Genomic DNA, 15,656 nt, shown 5'->3' with positions numbered 1-15,656 from the left:
AGATCAGTGTATTAGAACTGATCATATACTACCATTTCTATTATTTCTACCTCTCCACAGAGCTCCCAGGAACACAAAGACACACATAGCAAATGGGAAATTAAGTACAGTGCTGTTTCACCAAGAACCATATTGGTGCCTGGAATCCCTGTTCAGGGCTCTGGTAAAGACACAGGACTTAGGCTTGTGGAAGATGCATAAAGGATCCATTCCTTTTATGACCATCCTGCCACTCTCACCACTTTTCCTACCTCAGAGAGTAAACCTTGGAACCACACACTCTCAGGGGTGCCTGGGAGGCTCAGTCTGTTAAGTGTCTGACTTTGGCTCATTTCATGATCCCAGGGTCCTGGGATCAAACCCCATGTTGGGCTTCCTGCCCAGCAGGGGGTCTGCTTCTCTCTCTCTCCTCAGGTTCATGTGCTCTCTCTCCCTCTCTCTCTCTCTCTCTCTCTCTCTCTCTCACTCTCAAATGATTAAATAAAATCGAAAGAAAGAAGAAAGAAAGAAAGAAAGAAAGAAAGAAAGAAAGAAAGAAAGGAAGGAAGGAAGGAAGGAAGGAAGAAAGAAAGAAAGAAAGAAAGAAGAAAGAAAGAAAGAAAGAAAGAAAGAAAGAAAGAAAGAAAGAAAGAAAGAAAGAAAGGACACTCTGAAGTGTTAAAGCAGGTGAAAATATGACCTGGTCTGTACAACCAGGTTCTGGATTAACCTATGCACAGGACCCCCATGAATGGAATGGAGCAGTAGGAACCCACAGCCAGGCTTGGATTCTGGGTAAGAAGTGGAGCTGAGAGGCCTTTCCAAAGAGTGACTTCACCCAAAATAACCACAGGTCATTGTGACATCTTCTCTGCCTAATCAAATCAACTGCCTTTCCTCTGGTGAAGAGAAAGTGTAAGAGGCTTCGGAAGAGACAGGCCAGGCAAAAGAAAAGGGCAGAATTATTACTCTTGTTATCATTATGACTTGTAGTTATGATGATGGATGAATGGATGGATGGGTGAACCCTCTAATACCCATTGATCATAATAAAGAGGAAGCGAAGGCAAAATACATGGAAGGTAGATTCTCTGGGGTAGCCCAAAGTTCTGATGAAAAGTATTCATGTGGTATAACAAACTCAAGTGTGGGTTGAGCTGTACCAATATAGAAAGGAGGGGAGGAACTGCTGTCACAGGAATACCTACCATGTGCCAGGCAATGTGTGTCACACAGGAAAAGCCTCAAAACAAAGGCTGAATGGAAAACATTATCATCCCATTTTAGAAAAGGAGTACAAGGCTCATGGACGTTGAGCCACTTGCTCAAGATCACTCAGCTAGGAATTGAGAGAACAAAGATTTAAACAGGTTTTCTAGCTCCAAAGTTTCTCCAAAGGTTCTTTCCAAGGTTCCCAACAAGTTTGGGTTATGGTGAAGTTTAGCCAATTGGGGCCAGTCAAAGCAGAACATACAATAGATAACTACTCCCTGTGTTCCCTCAACTGAACTTCCCATTCTTCAGATATGAGCTGCTAGATTTTCTTGCGAGGAACCACTGCTTCCTGTCTCTGGCCATGTGGCTTGCCCAGAGCTGACCTCTGCCCCTGCTCTAGAGATAGTCATATCCCTTCAGCTGATCAGCCATCACATACTCCATCTCCTTGGTCACAGGACTGATGTGGGGGGCGGGGGGGCACGTACAATAGATGTAAATCCCAGAACATTTGCGGAAATTGTTGGAGAATCTCTCTCTCTCTCTCTCTCTTTCTCTCTCTCTCTTTCTCTCTCTCTCTTTCTCTCTCTCTCTTTCTCTCTCTCTCATCTCATCTCACCTTGATAGGAAGACAGGGAAGAAGCTTGGCCTCATTGGAACCAGCACTAGGGTGAGGCTGCCAGAGGAAGAAGTCAAAGTAGGAGAGAGAAAGAAGAGCTGTGAGATAGAGAAATCTCCCAATGACAACATATAAGCACCTAGATCCATCCAAGCTCAAAGCCAGCATTCTTTAGACTTTGTTTAGTTGCATGAGACAATAATTCATTTTGTTTCGGTAAATTTGAATTTAGCTTTTGCCACTTACAACAAAAAGTCCTAATACAGAGTGGCACTAGAAATGTGATTTGGGTTATTTTACACATTTACATTGGCTTCCAGGTGGTAACTTATGCATCAAAGAAAGAAAGGTCCAGACCTCTGGAAAAGAGTCTGGTCCTAACTGTGTAGAACATCAGGGCTAGCCAAACAGGCTTAGTTTCCAGAAGCTATTCAGCCCTCACCAGAAACTGTAGTGCTGGGCTTTGAAAAGAGAGCAGATGCCAAGGCCTACAGATGGCACCATAGCCTAGAGGCAGGGAAGACAACAAAACAAAGTTCACCCCTACCATATGCACACCACATTCACATGCAGAAAGACTTACTTCAACAGATGGTTGAACTGAGGCAGCTGGTACACTTTCTGCCCCTTTTGGGTTCAACTCATGAACTCAAGCAACCTAGGGTTGCAGATGGTGCCCAACCCCAAACCCCATGATGGAAAGACAGAAGCAGATAAAGGGAGAAGTTGAGCAGTGAGATAGCCAAACAGTAACAAGTACAGAAAGGGAAGAAAAGAGACCTTGGGGTCAGCATACCTCCAAACACCTCCACCAGTTCACAGAGGACATATTGATATTAGAAAGGAAGTAGAGTATATGATAAGGAAGAGCTGAGAGTACTTTCAGGGAAATTAACAAGGTTACATTCTGGAGTTTCTAGGATCTGATGATGGTGGTGGGGATGGTAGTGTTGATGATAGTAGTTAGCATAGTGGTGGTGTTGATGATGGCAATGGTGGTGATGGTGGTGTTAGTGATGCTGATGGTAGTTATCACAGTGGAGATAGTGGTGGTGGTGGTTGTCCTAGTACTAGTAGTGATGGTGGTGATGGCAGAGATGGAGTGATATTCACCATAAAGTGTTTACTATGAGCCAGGCATTGTATTAGGCCCATTATATCATCGAATTCTTACAACAACCCAATGAAGTATGTATTATAAGCCCTATTTTACTAATGTAACAGACTCAGACAGGGTATATAGTTTGTCCAAGAGCATACAGACAGCAAGTAGAAAAATAAAAAGAACTATCACTCAAGAGCATCTGACCCCAAAACTAGAGCTTTTAACCATTATGCTTGAACTCAACTGAGGCAGAGCTCTTGGAAGCCTTCGGTCTGCTCCTCCATCCCTTATTATGTGCTTTTCACCCAGACCGGGCATAACAGTGATGCGGCACTTTGTGTTTCCCTAAGTTCATAGCAGTTTTCAGCACATTGTCCTCAATGCCTGTGGTTTCTAATCTTTGAAATAGGACAACTCCATTTTAACATCAAAGTATTTTGCTGATTCTTTTTTTTTTTTTTAAAGATTTTATTTATTCATGAGAGACAGAGAGAGAGAGAGAGAGGCAGAGACGCAGGCAGAGGAAGAAGCAGGCTCCCAAGCAGGATGCCTGATGTGGGACTCGATCCTGGGACTCCAGGATCACGCCCTGAGCCCAACCTCTGAGCCACCCAGGCATCCCTATTTTGCTGATCCTTAAATGAGCACACTTGTTTTTTTAATATCAATGACCAAAAAAAAAAAATTAAAAAGAGTTATTCTAACAATACACACCTTAAACTATGTGAACCATCACAACAGCATCTATTTGTATTTGAAGAGTAGCCAATTGTATGTTTTATTTAGAAACATATTTATTGAAACCATAGTCCAGACTTATTTGTAAAGGAATAAGCCAGTAACTCAGAGTCAGAAGAACCCACTACTGACTGTCATCTCACTAGTTCCTTGGGACCTCCCTATGAAGAATATGAAAGTAAATGGTGTTGAGCCATCGGGGAATGGCAGTGGGGTCCATGCTTCACCAGCTCGGTGCTGTTCAGAGAATTGAGAAGCTTCTGTTTCTCCTTTCTCACCCTTGGAGCTTTTGGAGGTTCCAAATGTTTGGCTGAAATGACCAGGAATTAGGCTTCTCTTCCCACCTAATTTGCTAACAAACCATGTATGTCTGCGCTCCAGACCCCAACCTCCATCTCAGGAGCTGTTTCCTTACCTGTAAAATGAGAACTTTGAGCCAAGATTCTATGGGTTCTCTCAAAGTACAACATCTGATGCTATTTATTCTTTTGTATATGGTGTATTTCCCCAATCCTACTTCCTCAGAACCTCCTGCTATTTATCATCAAAAATAACCAGTATGTTAAAACTCAATGAAAAACTTCAAAATGAGATTTTTCAAAATATAATATTTTACCAGAGAACTCGTCAATAATGCCACTGCCTTACTGAATCTGTAGAACTGTTCATCATCCCCTTCCAAAAACCAATGTGAGTGTGAAAAAGCAACATACTCTTTTGAAATAGTAGTTTTGACTGTTTTAAGGTTCTGGCCTAATTTGCCTCTCCATCTATAAGAAGCCATTAAGTGGTCTCTAGCATGCAGGTCTCACCTAGACCCCTGTCCACAGGATCACCTCTGGAGAATGAGACGCTTCTCTTGATACAGAGCCAGGTAAAAATTCACAAGGTTTTCAGCTTTCCATTTTTCTTCATCAAAACCCTCAGTGATACAATCCAGATTTCATTCTGCAATCCATCCTCAACACATTGCGAGTCCGAGCTGGCAGTCAGATAGAGCAGTGCTGTTCAAAGATGGTCCACATGTTAACGACGGGAACTGAGGGTAAATATTTAGAAACATTTAAGGCAATTGGATGTCATTGCAATATCCTAGTGTGTGATCTTTTCTCTAGCAATTCCTTTTTTGTTCTAATATACAAAACTACTGGTCTGTGGAAGATGGGCATTTAAAAAATAAAAAAACCTAATCCTTCACTGCACGTAGTTTGAAAAGCACTGGGTGGAGGATTCACATACATAATGGTAAATGATGGAACCACTGTTGCAATGAAAAGTTCACTCACTCACCATATTCTTAGCAGCCATGACATTGGGGGGCATGCCTGGTGACAGGAGCACAGGCTTCACAGGCTGGGTGCATGGGTTCAAATCCTGGGTCTGACACTTACAAGCTAGGTAACCTGGGACAAGTTCCTTAACTATTCTTGGGTCAATGTCCATATCTGTAAAATGCGCATATTTACTGGACTTATCTCATATAGTTACTATGAAGATTGGATGAGATAAAGTACATAAACTTGACTTGGCACATGGTAAGCATTCCATGGTTGATGGTAAAGCAGAAGAGTGAAGCATTCCCCCAGATGCTAGTTTGGTGATTGAATAAATTGTACCCCTATCCCTAAAGGAAGACAATGTAAGCAAATAATTCCTATTAGTGGGGCTGGGCTGAGGGAGCAGCAATGGGTACATGAGGGAAGAAAGAAAGAAGGATAACTCTAAGACTTCAGTGGGCTTTACAGACAAGTTTTCCACCTGAATGTGGATGGAAAAGTTTAGTTTTCCAGGAACTTCCAGGGAAGGGGTAGTGAAATTCCAGGCAGAGAAAAGCGTGTTCAAAGGTCCAGGGGTGGTGACATAATGGTAAGTTCTGAGACCCTCAGTAGTTCAGCATGGCTGGATTGTAGGAAAGAGTCCGAAATTGTGAGTCCCTTCAGAAAAGGGACTGGGGTTCTTATGGTCCTCCCAGTTTAGCACAGTCCCTGACCATGGTCTTGGTAAACGCTTACAGGATGAATGAGCTGAACTTCAGATGTGCCATCCTAAGGGGTTGGACTTTGCAGTGAAGTCAATGAGAAGCCATGGAAGATGAGGTGGGGGCTAGAGAGACCATTGTGCCAAATTGAAAGAAGGATTAGGGGTGAGGGAGGTGGGGGTTAGGGAGTCCAACCACAGCAGCACACTGAGATGAAGCTGTCATTCTCTTTGGCTCCAATTTACAGGTGAGAAAACAGACACTCAGAGAATTCACTAACTTATCCAAGGACCCACAGTTTTCACAGGGTCCAGGTCTGCTTGACTTGAGTCTCATGTCACAGACACAGGCCATTGACTCCTTCCTGGCCCTAGCAGCAATCCTGTTTGCAGCAAGTAGAATTAAGAGCACAATGATGGGACCTAGCAAAGTTTGGCATAAAGACTGAATAAAATCATGCATGGCAGGGCCGGGCAGGGTGTCTAGCTCTTGGGAAGTCCTCAGTGAGTGGTAGCTGCAACAGTGACCATGAAATGTAAGATGGAAGGGAGGGGAGCAGCAAGAAAAGAGGGGAGCTGATGTAGAGAAGGAGGAGGGGGCCAAAGAGTCATTGTGCAGACTGCAGGAGTTTCCAGATTCATGGGCTTGGCACACACTTGGCACATCAGTGCATCTCAGGACCTGTTAACCACCTTTCCCTTCCCTTTCTTGCATAGTTTGCCCAACATCCCTCCTGAGACTGAGATCCCCAGAGCAAAGAAGAAAGAGTCTGTCAAATGGTTCTTCCACCTCAGAATGACTGGACACAGACAATGGCCCCACCTACTGCATGGCCCAGGCACTGCCTCTACTCCTCCAAGAGCCTTTTCAAAAAGTCTTTCCCTTAGCCACCACCTGCTGTATCCCTGCCACCTAGCTGACAATAGGCCTGCAGATGCCACTCAGAACATCACCTCCACCACTCTCTACTGTCTCCCTGTCTAACCACCTCTGCACTTTCTCTAAAACATAAATGAAGCTGACAAATGCTTGAAAAATTCAGTTACCTCAATAGAATCCCAGATCCATGTCCGTAAGGGGAGAATTAGGGAAAGGATGGAAGCTGTGTCCAATGGGAGGCCCCAGCTGAGTTTCCAGAGCCAGCTCCCAGTTTGCTAACTCACAGGCTTGCTAACCACAAACACACTCTGGCTTTTAGAAGTTGCTGGAAACCCTTTTCTGGGAAAAAGCCCTCTCACTCCCTTCCCCTGTCTTTAATTATTGAAATTCAACTCATCTCTTCAGTCCTTCTTGGCTTCCTTTTGCCTTTATGACAATGTTTCAATGTCTTAATATGGCCCAGGAGGCCCTACAAGAACTTTGTATCTTGAGGGGCTCATTGTAGATGTCACATCCAAAAAGCTATTTCTAGATTGCCCACCTCATGGGTTTAGTACACCTATTCTACTTCAATGATTGCCATGTTTGGAATTGTTCATGCTTGTCTCTCTTCCATTAAGTGTGTAGCAGATTCTCTGCATCATTCACTCTTCTGTGCCACACAGAGCACCATTCATTAATAGTTGTTGGAAGAGCAGAAGAATTAATCAACTAATTAATCAACAAATCAACGAGTAGAATACCTGTTCTAATGATGTCTTTGGCACTTACTAATTAATGTATGACTTTTGGCCAGACTCTACACACCTCTTGCCTTAGTTCTCTCAATTCAGCTAGTGATATCTACCACTAGAGACACAACAGTGAACAGAGCAAAATCCTGCCCTCAGGAACTTACACTCTAGAGTGTTTGGAAAGGACAGAAAATTAGCAAGCAATTACAATACAAGATAATTTTGCAAGCCCACAGGCTTCTTGATGACTTTGGGATTAGGGAAGTCTTCCCAGAGGATGTGGCAAGTCAATATACAGAAGGACAAACAGTGAATGAATGCAGAGCAAGAAAATAGAGGAGGCCAAGAAGTATAGTGCCGGTCACACTGAGAAAAGTCATTATATCAGTTCAAAAGTGATCTCATTCATAAGTGAGTGTAATGGTGCAGTTAATTGGGGAAAAGACAATGAGGTAAGTGCAGTGTTAAACCTGCCCAGGTGATGGTGTCCAATGGAGTCCTTGTCTTCTTTTCTCCTCTCTCTTGCACTCACTTTCCACAAGAAGCTCCCACCAAATGCACAGCGTCTAAGAGCAACTTCTATCCTCAGGCTCAATGCTTTCCCTCATGGCTGGGTGGGCTAAAAATCAGGAAGATACTGGCAGTCCCCCTCCACCTGGTCTCACTTCGCCTGAGCAGCAAGTCTCTGTTTCCTCTCATTGGCCCTCTCATTGGCCCTCCATGATCTTCATCCCTGGTGACCCCTTAAGACAATAATCTAACAGACGATGATCCCAGGGCAATGATCTCCTTTGGTGGTAGAGGTAGATCAGCAAATGTGCATTTAAATTTTTTTATTTTATTTAAATTTAGTTAATTAACCTATAGTGGGTTATTAGTTTCAGAGGTAGAGTTCAGTGATTCAACAGTTGCATAAGACACCAGTGTTCACTACATATCATGCCCTTCCTAATGCCCATCACCCAGTTACTCCATCCCCCCACCCTCTCCCCTCCAGCAACTCTCAATCTGTTTCCTGGAGTTAAGAATCTCTTATGGGGGATCCCTGGGTGGCTCATCAGTTTGGTGCCTGCCTTCAGCCCAGGGCATGATCCTGGAGTTCTGGGATCGAGTCCCGCATTAGGCTTCCTGCATGGAGTCTGCTTCTCCCTCTACCTGTGTCTCTGCCTCTCTCTCTCTCTCTCTCTCTCTATCACTCTCTCTATCTGTGTGTGTGTGTGTGTGTCTGTGTCTCATGAATAAATAAATAAAATCTTTTTAAAAAGAATCTCTTATGGTGTCTCCCTCTCTGATTTTGTTTTATTTTATTTTCCCCTCCCTTCCCCTATGTTCATCTGTTTTGTTTCTTAAACTCCAGATATGAGTGAAATCATATATTTGTCTCTGACTTATTTCGCTTAATATAATATCCCCTAGTTCAATCCAAGTTGTTGCAAATGGCAAGATTTCATCTTTTTTGATGGCTGAATAATATTCCATTGTATATATAGACCACATTTTCTTTATCCATTCATCTGTTGATGGACATCTGTTTCCACACTATTTCCACAGTTTGGCTATTGTGAACATTTCTGCTATAAACATTTATGCCCCTTTGAATCAGTATGTTTGTATCCTTTGGATAAATACCTAGAAGTGCAATTACTGGGTCATAGTGTAGCTCTATTTTTAACTTTTTGAGGAACCTCCATACTGTTCTCTAGAGTGGCTGTATCAACTGGCATCCCCACCAACAGTGTAAGGGGTTCCTCTTTCTCTGCATCCTCACTAATATCTGTTTTTTCCTGAGTTGTTCATTTTAGCCATGCTGACTGGTGTGAGGTAGGTATCTGTGGCTTTGATCTGTATTTCCCTGATGCAGAGTGATGTGGAGCATTTTTTCAGGTGTCTGTTGACTATCAAATTTCCATTTTATTTTAAAAAATCACTTTGGCAACAGCATGAGAAATGGATTGGAGGAAGCAAGCTGAGCATAGGGAGACCAGTTAGGAGGATGTTAAAGCAGTCCAGCAACTGATGGTGGTGACCTAAATTCAAGTAATGGCAATTAGGATAGAGAGATAGTAGCGAAGTAGAACTGGTGGGACTCAAGAACTAAGCAAATGCAGACCCACGTGGAAGAAGTTCAAGGATGACTCCTGGCTAAGGTTCTGGCAACCAGCAAACTCTGGGCTAACAACTCAGAGCTTGGCGATGTCACTCACTGAGATGGAAGAGAAGAGCAGAAGTAGAATGGAGAAAGATGATGAGTCCTGTGCCCCTTTTACTACACCTCAGGTGCCTTGGGATTTATTACAGATCAGTTAACGAAGATAGGAACTGATGCGTTTTGTATAAAGTTGAAAAGAAGAAACTTATAAGTGTGAATAATTAGAGGCCATTTTGAAGCAGGACATCTTTAGTTGCAAAAAGCTATATTTGGGATTGAAAGTGCAAAAAATTGGGACACCTGGGTGGCTCAGTGGTTGAGCGGCTGCCTTCAGCTCAGGGAATGATCCCAGAGTCCCAGGATTGAGTCCTGCATTGGGCTCCCTGCATGGAGCCTGCTTCTCTGTCTATGTCTCTGCCTCTGTGTGTGTGTGTGTGTGAGAGAGAGAGAGAGAGAGAGATATAAATAAATAAATAAATAAATAAATAAATAAATAAATAAAATCTTAAAAAAAAGAAAGGAAAGGCAAAAAGTCTTCAGGTCACAGGGGCAAGAGCAGTAAGGAGAAAAGATGAGACTGTGACAGAATTTTGAAAATTTCGGTGGGTGGAAACAAACAATGGATGAGGAACTTATGACCAGGCTCACTATCTAATCAAAGCCACAGCTGTGGGAATGAGGAAGCTGTGTTTGCGAAGCAGTGACTCAAAGAAATGTATTAAAAATTGTTTGCAGCTCTAGTCCAGAGTGCTGAAACTGGTGAAGAAATCGCAATATTGTGTGGACATCAATTCTGGGAATGAAAGTTGTACACATTGGGCATCATTATCTTCCTTAGGGGGGTTAGTACAAAGAACATGCATTTTGGAGTCAGATAAGCTTGTGCTCACATCCTGGGACCACTACTAATGAGCTTTATGGTGTTGGGCAGATGAAATAACCTCAGTCTCAAATTCCCTGTGTGAAAATGAGAAAAAGCAATACTTGCAATTTTGTTAGAAATAAATGAGATGGTACACAGTAAACAATATGTGTTCATTTTTTGCTGGTACTCTTTTTGAGTCTGTGTCCATCTACTGACCCAATAAAATATCTGAACATACCACGCTATGCAGAGCTGATACCAATGTCAGTTGACCCTATAGGAGTTCTTCAAGCTTGGGGTTGTAAAAAGAAACCTCCATTAATAAATCTGTAGATACAGATCAAATTGTAACCTTGAACATGAACATATTGAACATGCTTTAAAAATTGCAAATAAAAAAATTGCAAATAATATACAAAGGTCACAGCCAGGTGAGCATGTACATGAATCACCTGCTGGCTCTCCCTCACAAGTGGGGAGACCTATACCCCTAGCCATTAGCAGGACACCTTCTGCCCCAGGTCCACATCCATTTCTGCTGCCCCTGCCCTGATTCTCTCTCTATCCTTCCAGGTCCAGGTGTCAACATCAACTTCAACTGTGTCAGATTCAATACTGAAATTTGCAAGCTTTCTGCAATTGTAGAATTAAACAATATTCCACTGCTCTTGCTTACACTGTAATATTTAAGTGAAATATTGGCTTGCTTCTCATTAGTATATTCTTTCCTTTTTTCTCTTTTTAAAAATTTATGAATGTCTTTAATTCATTCCTTTGTATCCTCATACCTATTCATATTCACCTGATCACTCTCCCCATGGGCAACTATTCTAAAATTCTTCAGCACATTCTTTTGCATATATGTTTCATTCATGGATCATGTGGCAATGCATATTGGTCATTTTTAATTCTTCTGCTTCCCCCTGAATGGCCATCACTAGCCTATGAGCATCTCAATGATGGGCTCATGCCTTACTTATCTTTGTCTCTCCATGGTTTAGAACAATCTCCCACGTGGTAGTTCTCAAAAAAGAAATGCATATGGATTAAAATTCTACAATGTTCCAGAGACTTAAAGATTGCAGGCATACCTTGGAAATATTGGGGGTTTGGTTCTAGACCCCTGTAGTAAAGTGAGTCAAATGAATTTTCTGGTTTCCCAGGGCACATAAAAATCAGGTTTATGTGATTTAGCCTATTGTAGGTAAGTAAGTGTGTTTTTCATTATGTCTGAAAAACCAATGCACAAACCTTAATTTAAAAATACTGACCGTGATGGAGTGCCTGCGTGTCTCAGTCAGCTAAGCATCCAACTCCTGATTCCGGCTCAAGTCATGATCTCAGGGTCTTAAGATTAAGCCCCTGTGGAGCTCCACACTCAGCAGGGAGTCTACTGGAGATTCTTTCTCTCCCACTCCCTCTGCCCCTTCCCCAGCTCATTCTCTCTCTCTCTCTCTATCTGTCTTTCTAAAATAAATAAATAAAGTCTTAAAAATACTAACCGTCATCCGCGCTTTTAGTGAATCACAATCACCGAAGACAGATCACCATAACAAATATAACAATAATGAAAAGTTTGAAGTGCTGGGAGCATTATCAAAATGTGACACAGAGACAGGAAGCCAGCAAATGCTGTTGGAGAAATGGTGCCAATAGACTTGCTTGACTCAGGGCTGCCACAATCCCTCAATTTGTAAAAATAACAACAAAAAAAAAAAACCCCACACACACATACAGTATCTGCAAAGGAAGGTACAGTAAAAGGAAGTATGCTTGTACACATGTGAAAGGTTCACAGCCCAATTCAAGTGATTTCCATCTGTGGATGCCTTATGTGAACTCAGTAGAAACTCAACATAAACAACCAATCTGGGCTCTGAGACAAGTGGCTGTATCTTTTCAAAAAGGTGGGGAAGGGTAGTATTATTATAGGAAATTGCATGTAACAGAGCTGCAACTTCAAAAGTAGAAAGTTATCAAGGATCCCTAGATTGAGGGTATGAGCTACTCTTTTTAACTCTCGAGGACCATAGGATGGATAAATATGTGTCTGTGAGTGTGTGTGAAAGTGAGGGGTTATGTGTGGGGTATATGGGCTCGATATTCCTCCAGTAGACATTGCTGTGACCATACAGGTTGTAAACACTGACAAGCATCCAGACTAGTTGATAAATAGCCTCCCTCGAACCCCACCATGCTAGCTCACAGCCCCCTCTCTATCCCCTAGGTTCTTCCTAAGCTTTTGGGCCTTCCTGTAATTCCATGGTTGAAGAGTGATCCTGTTTGCATAGGTGCTCCAGGACCTGCACAGGTACCTGTCTTCCTGGCTGCTGGCTATTTTATTTTCATTTTTTGTCAAAAATCAATAAAACTTTTATTTGCTTCCATTCCTTGGCCATTAGCAGAAAACTGGAAAAAGCAAACATGTTTTGTGTTTACAAGGATGAACAGCCTCTTTACCCAGAGAAGATGAAAGCCAAGAAAGCAGACCAATTTGTTCCCGTGATGTAAAGCCGAACAGAAGCTACACCAAGGGTCTGGTGCCTGGATTTTACAGGACACAGGAACCAGGGTGGCTACTTATTTAAAAATTTTCAAAAAACAAGATCCATATTAGGCACAACTCTTTTGTGTTTTGTTTTCTCTTTAAATCAGTAAAAGACTGCATTCGACTTTTGTTTAGTTTGCTTTTGTATAGATACAATTAAATTATGACACTGCTACCCACCCAAACTCATTTGCATGAAGTTTTACACCATACATATTAATTGTAGCAAAGTTACCCCTCCCTGTTCCCAGGAGTCAAAACCACTCTGGAGGCACCTGGCTGGATCAGTCCACAGAGCCTGCAACCCTTCATCTCAGGGTTGTGAGTTCAAGCCCTATATTGGGTGTGGAGCCTACTCAAAAAAAACTACTCTGAAAGATAGTTTTCACTGAAATCTAACCAAACTTCATACCTGAACTGTGACAAGACTATAAATGATATGAAAAATAGGTTGTTGCGGTTGTTGCTTCTTTCAGACAGGGGTGTGTGTGTGTGTGTGTGTGTGTGAGTGATGGTGTCTGTGTGACTCTCCCTCATTTCCTCTGCTTCTTTATACAAGAGGATTCCATTCTCCAGAATAAGGCTTCAGGTGCTTGTTCTAGATTGTTCAGGATCATCGTGACTTCCCCATGCCCTCTCCACTTCCTGACCCACACATTTCAGCTCCTAACTACCTGCCAGGTTCAAATTCCTGGTGGCAGACACCACATTCACTTTTCCAGCCAAAGTCACTTTGCTGACTTAGCCACCTTGACCAGGCTGCCACGGTGCCAGGGGAGAGGGAACTAAAGGTCCAGGCTCCTTGGAAGGTATGGGGAAGGTACTGATCTGCACAGGATGGACAGTTTTTGTAGGAATTCATTCTGAATTAATTTGTGGGGGTTCATGCAAGGTCTGGAACATGGTGAAGAGTTGATAAATCCTTTCTGAATCTGATTTTGTGAGAAGCTAGAAATTAGACCAGTGCCCCCAGTTACAACCCACCTGTGACATCGAGCATCGTTCTGGATCTTACACAGCAGAGAGGAAAGGTAGGGTTTGTGCTTTATGGAGCTCTTATGAGGCTGAGATAAGAAAGGCTGTGTGAATGGTAGTGAAGAGACCGGATCTGGGAGTCCATCAGACCTGCTCTTCTACTCCAGAGGGCCGGGGGACAATCACTTCATGGCTTACATCAGAAACCTCCCCCAAATTGGAGATGGAGTTATTGGAAACTGAAACAACCAAATCTGAGGCAAGCTCTGATATGGGCTGGACAGGGCCTCCCAGCTGGAGATGCTCCTGGGGCTTTCCTTTCAGAGCATTGTCAGCAGATGTGCTTTACGTGCTGGCTTCACATTCCCATGAGGAAGCATCTGCTTGGTTCAGCTTTGGCTCCTCTCTTCCCTAAACCAGCCATAGCCCAGGGACATGGGCTGGGGAGGGGCAGGTTAGGGGCAGCCTTGAGCCCTGGGACAATTGCACTAAGGGCAGGGCAGATGGCACCAAGCATTTAGCTCACTCCCTGACACACATAATAGGCATTCAATATAATTTTTTTTTTTTTTTTGCATAATAGTGCTTTGCAAACTGTGAGGAGCTTGTTTCCCTGTCTGCTCTCATTTTGCTGACCTTGCACCACATTCCACTGGGGAAGGAGAAGTACAAGAAATGGCCCTGCCCCCAGGGATCTTACAGTCTTCAGGAGAAAAACATCAATACGTAATCAAGGGTTTGATTTTATGATGCAGATCCCAAGTGTCAAAAGAGATAGTGGAACACCTTCAAAAAAAAAAAAAAAGTGGTGGTAAATGAAAGAAAATTCTAGGAGACAAACAGGAGTTTTGTAAGAAAAATAATTTGGAAAAAATCAATTTTGAGGCTAGACTGGAAAGTGATTTTCTGTTCCATTTCCTTAGCAGCCTCATACCCATAACAAAAATAGACTTATTTATAATGCCATTGATTGCCTTGTATATAGAACTAAGAATATAAAATAGGAGGGGGGTACATTCCATTTTGACAAATGCAGAAATAACAAGGAAAATGTACTGAACATTCCTCCACTGCTCCCTCTGGATCTTTTCTGTTCTCTCTGACTCCCTGCCTTGCCAAACAATTTCGTTTTATCCCCACGAATGAAGCCATTTACATGATTTGAGTTTGGCTTTGTTTGTGTATTACTGAGAAATGTCTTATACCTCCACCATCAATTATCTTGAACAATATCATGAGGATATGGAAAAGAAATGTATGAAAAATGCATCGCAAACACACACACACAAACACACACTCCACGATCAGACTATAATAATAAGAGATAAATTAACATTCCCACTCAACTAATTCAGGCTCTTTGCCTGTGTATAAAATGGAAATAGAAACATCTCCTAATAGGATGATAGGGCTGTGCTCAGATTATGCACCAGCCCGTGGATTTTTGCTAGGACTCTGCCTCTTACCTGCACCTCATATTGTCTCCTGCAGGCATTTCAATATTGCCACATCCTGATTTCCTGCAGCGAGGTGATTTCATGACGAATGGCCCTGCAGTGCAGCAAGACCAATGGTAACGTGGACATGATATCTTCAAAAGAGGTGGTTGTTGTATAGCTCAGAGGCTGGAGGGGTGTGTGTGTGTGTGTGTGTGTGCACGCTCACGCAAATGTGTGTGTTATGCTAAGGCTTATTTAAAGCTCTTTATTCAAAGAGCTAGCTTGTCCAGGAAGAATAATTCTGACCGGGTCTTTCCTTGGTTCTACCAAAATAAAACAGCCCACATTTTTCATGCTTTATTCTAGGCATTTTATGCCCGTTAAATCCTCAAAACAACTCGAGAAAGTATGTATGATTATTATCACCGTTTTA

General features: G+C 42.6%; 1 long non-coding RNA gene across 1 annotated transcript; it reads right to left on the bottom strand.

The window, feature by feature from the left end:
• Window positions 1-1,788: 1,788 nt before the first annotated feature.
• Window positions 1,789-15,400, bottom strand: LOC140595041 (uncharacterized). The gene is made up of 3 exons (XR_011996438.1): window positions 15,251-15,400; window positions 4,469-4,660; window positions 1,789-1,870 (listed from the first exon to the last, which is right to left on the bottom strand). It is a non-coding gene; the product is annotated as an uncharacterized lncRNA (long non-coding RNA).
• Between the last annotated feature and the right edge of the window lie 256 nt (window positions 15,401-15,656).

This window comes from Vulpes vulpes, chromosome 13 (genome assembly GCF_048418805.1).
Source record: "Vulpes vulpes isolate BD-2025 chromosome 13, VulVul3, whole genome shotgun sequence".
Taxonomy (NCBI): Eukaryota; Metazoa; Chordata; class Mammalia; order Carnivora; family Canidae; genus Vulpes; species Vulpes vulpes.
Note: the sequence above shows the minus strand (reverse complement) of the source record. Positions and strands in the feature narration are given on the sequence as shown.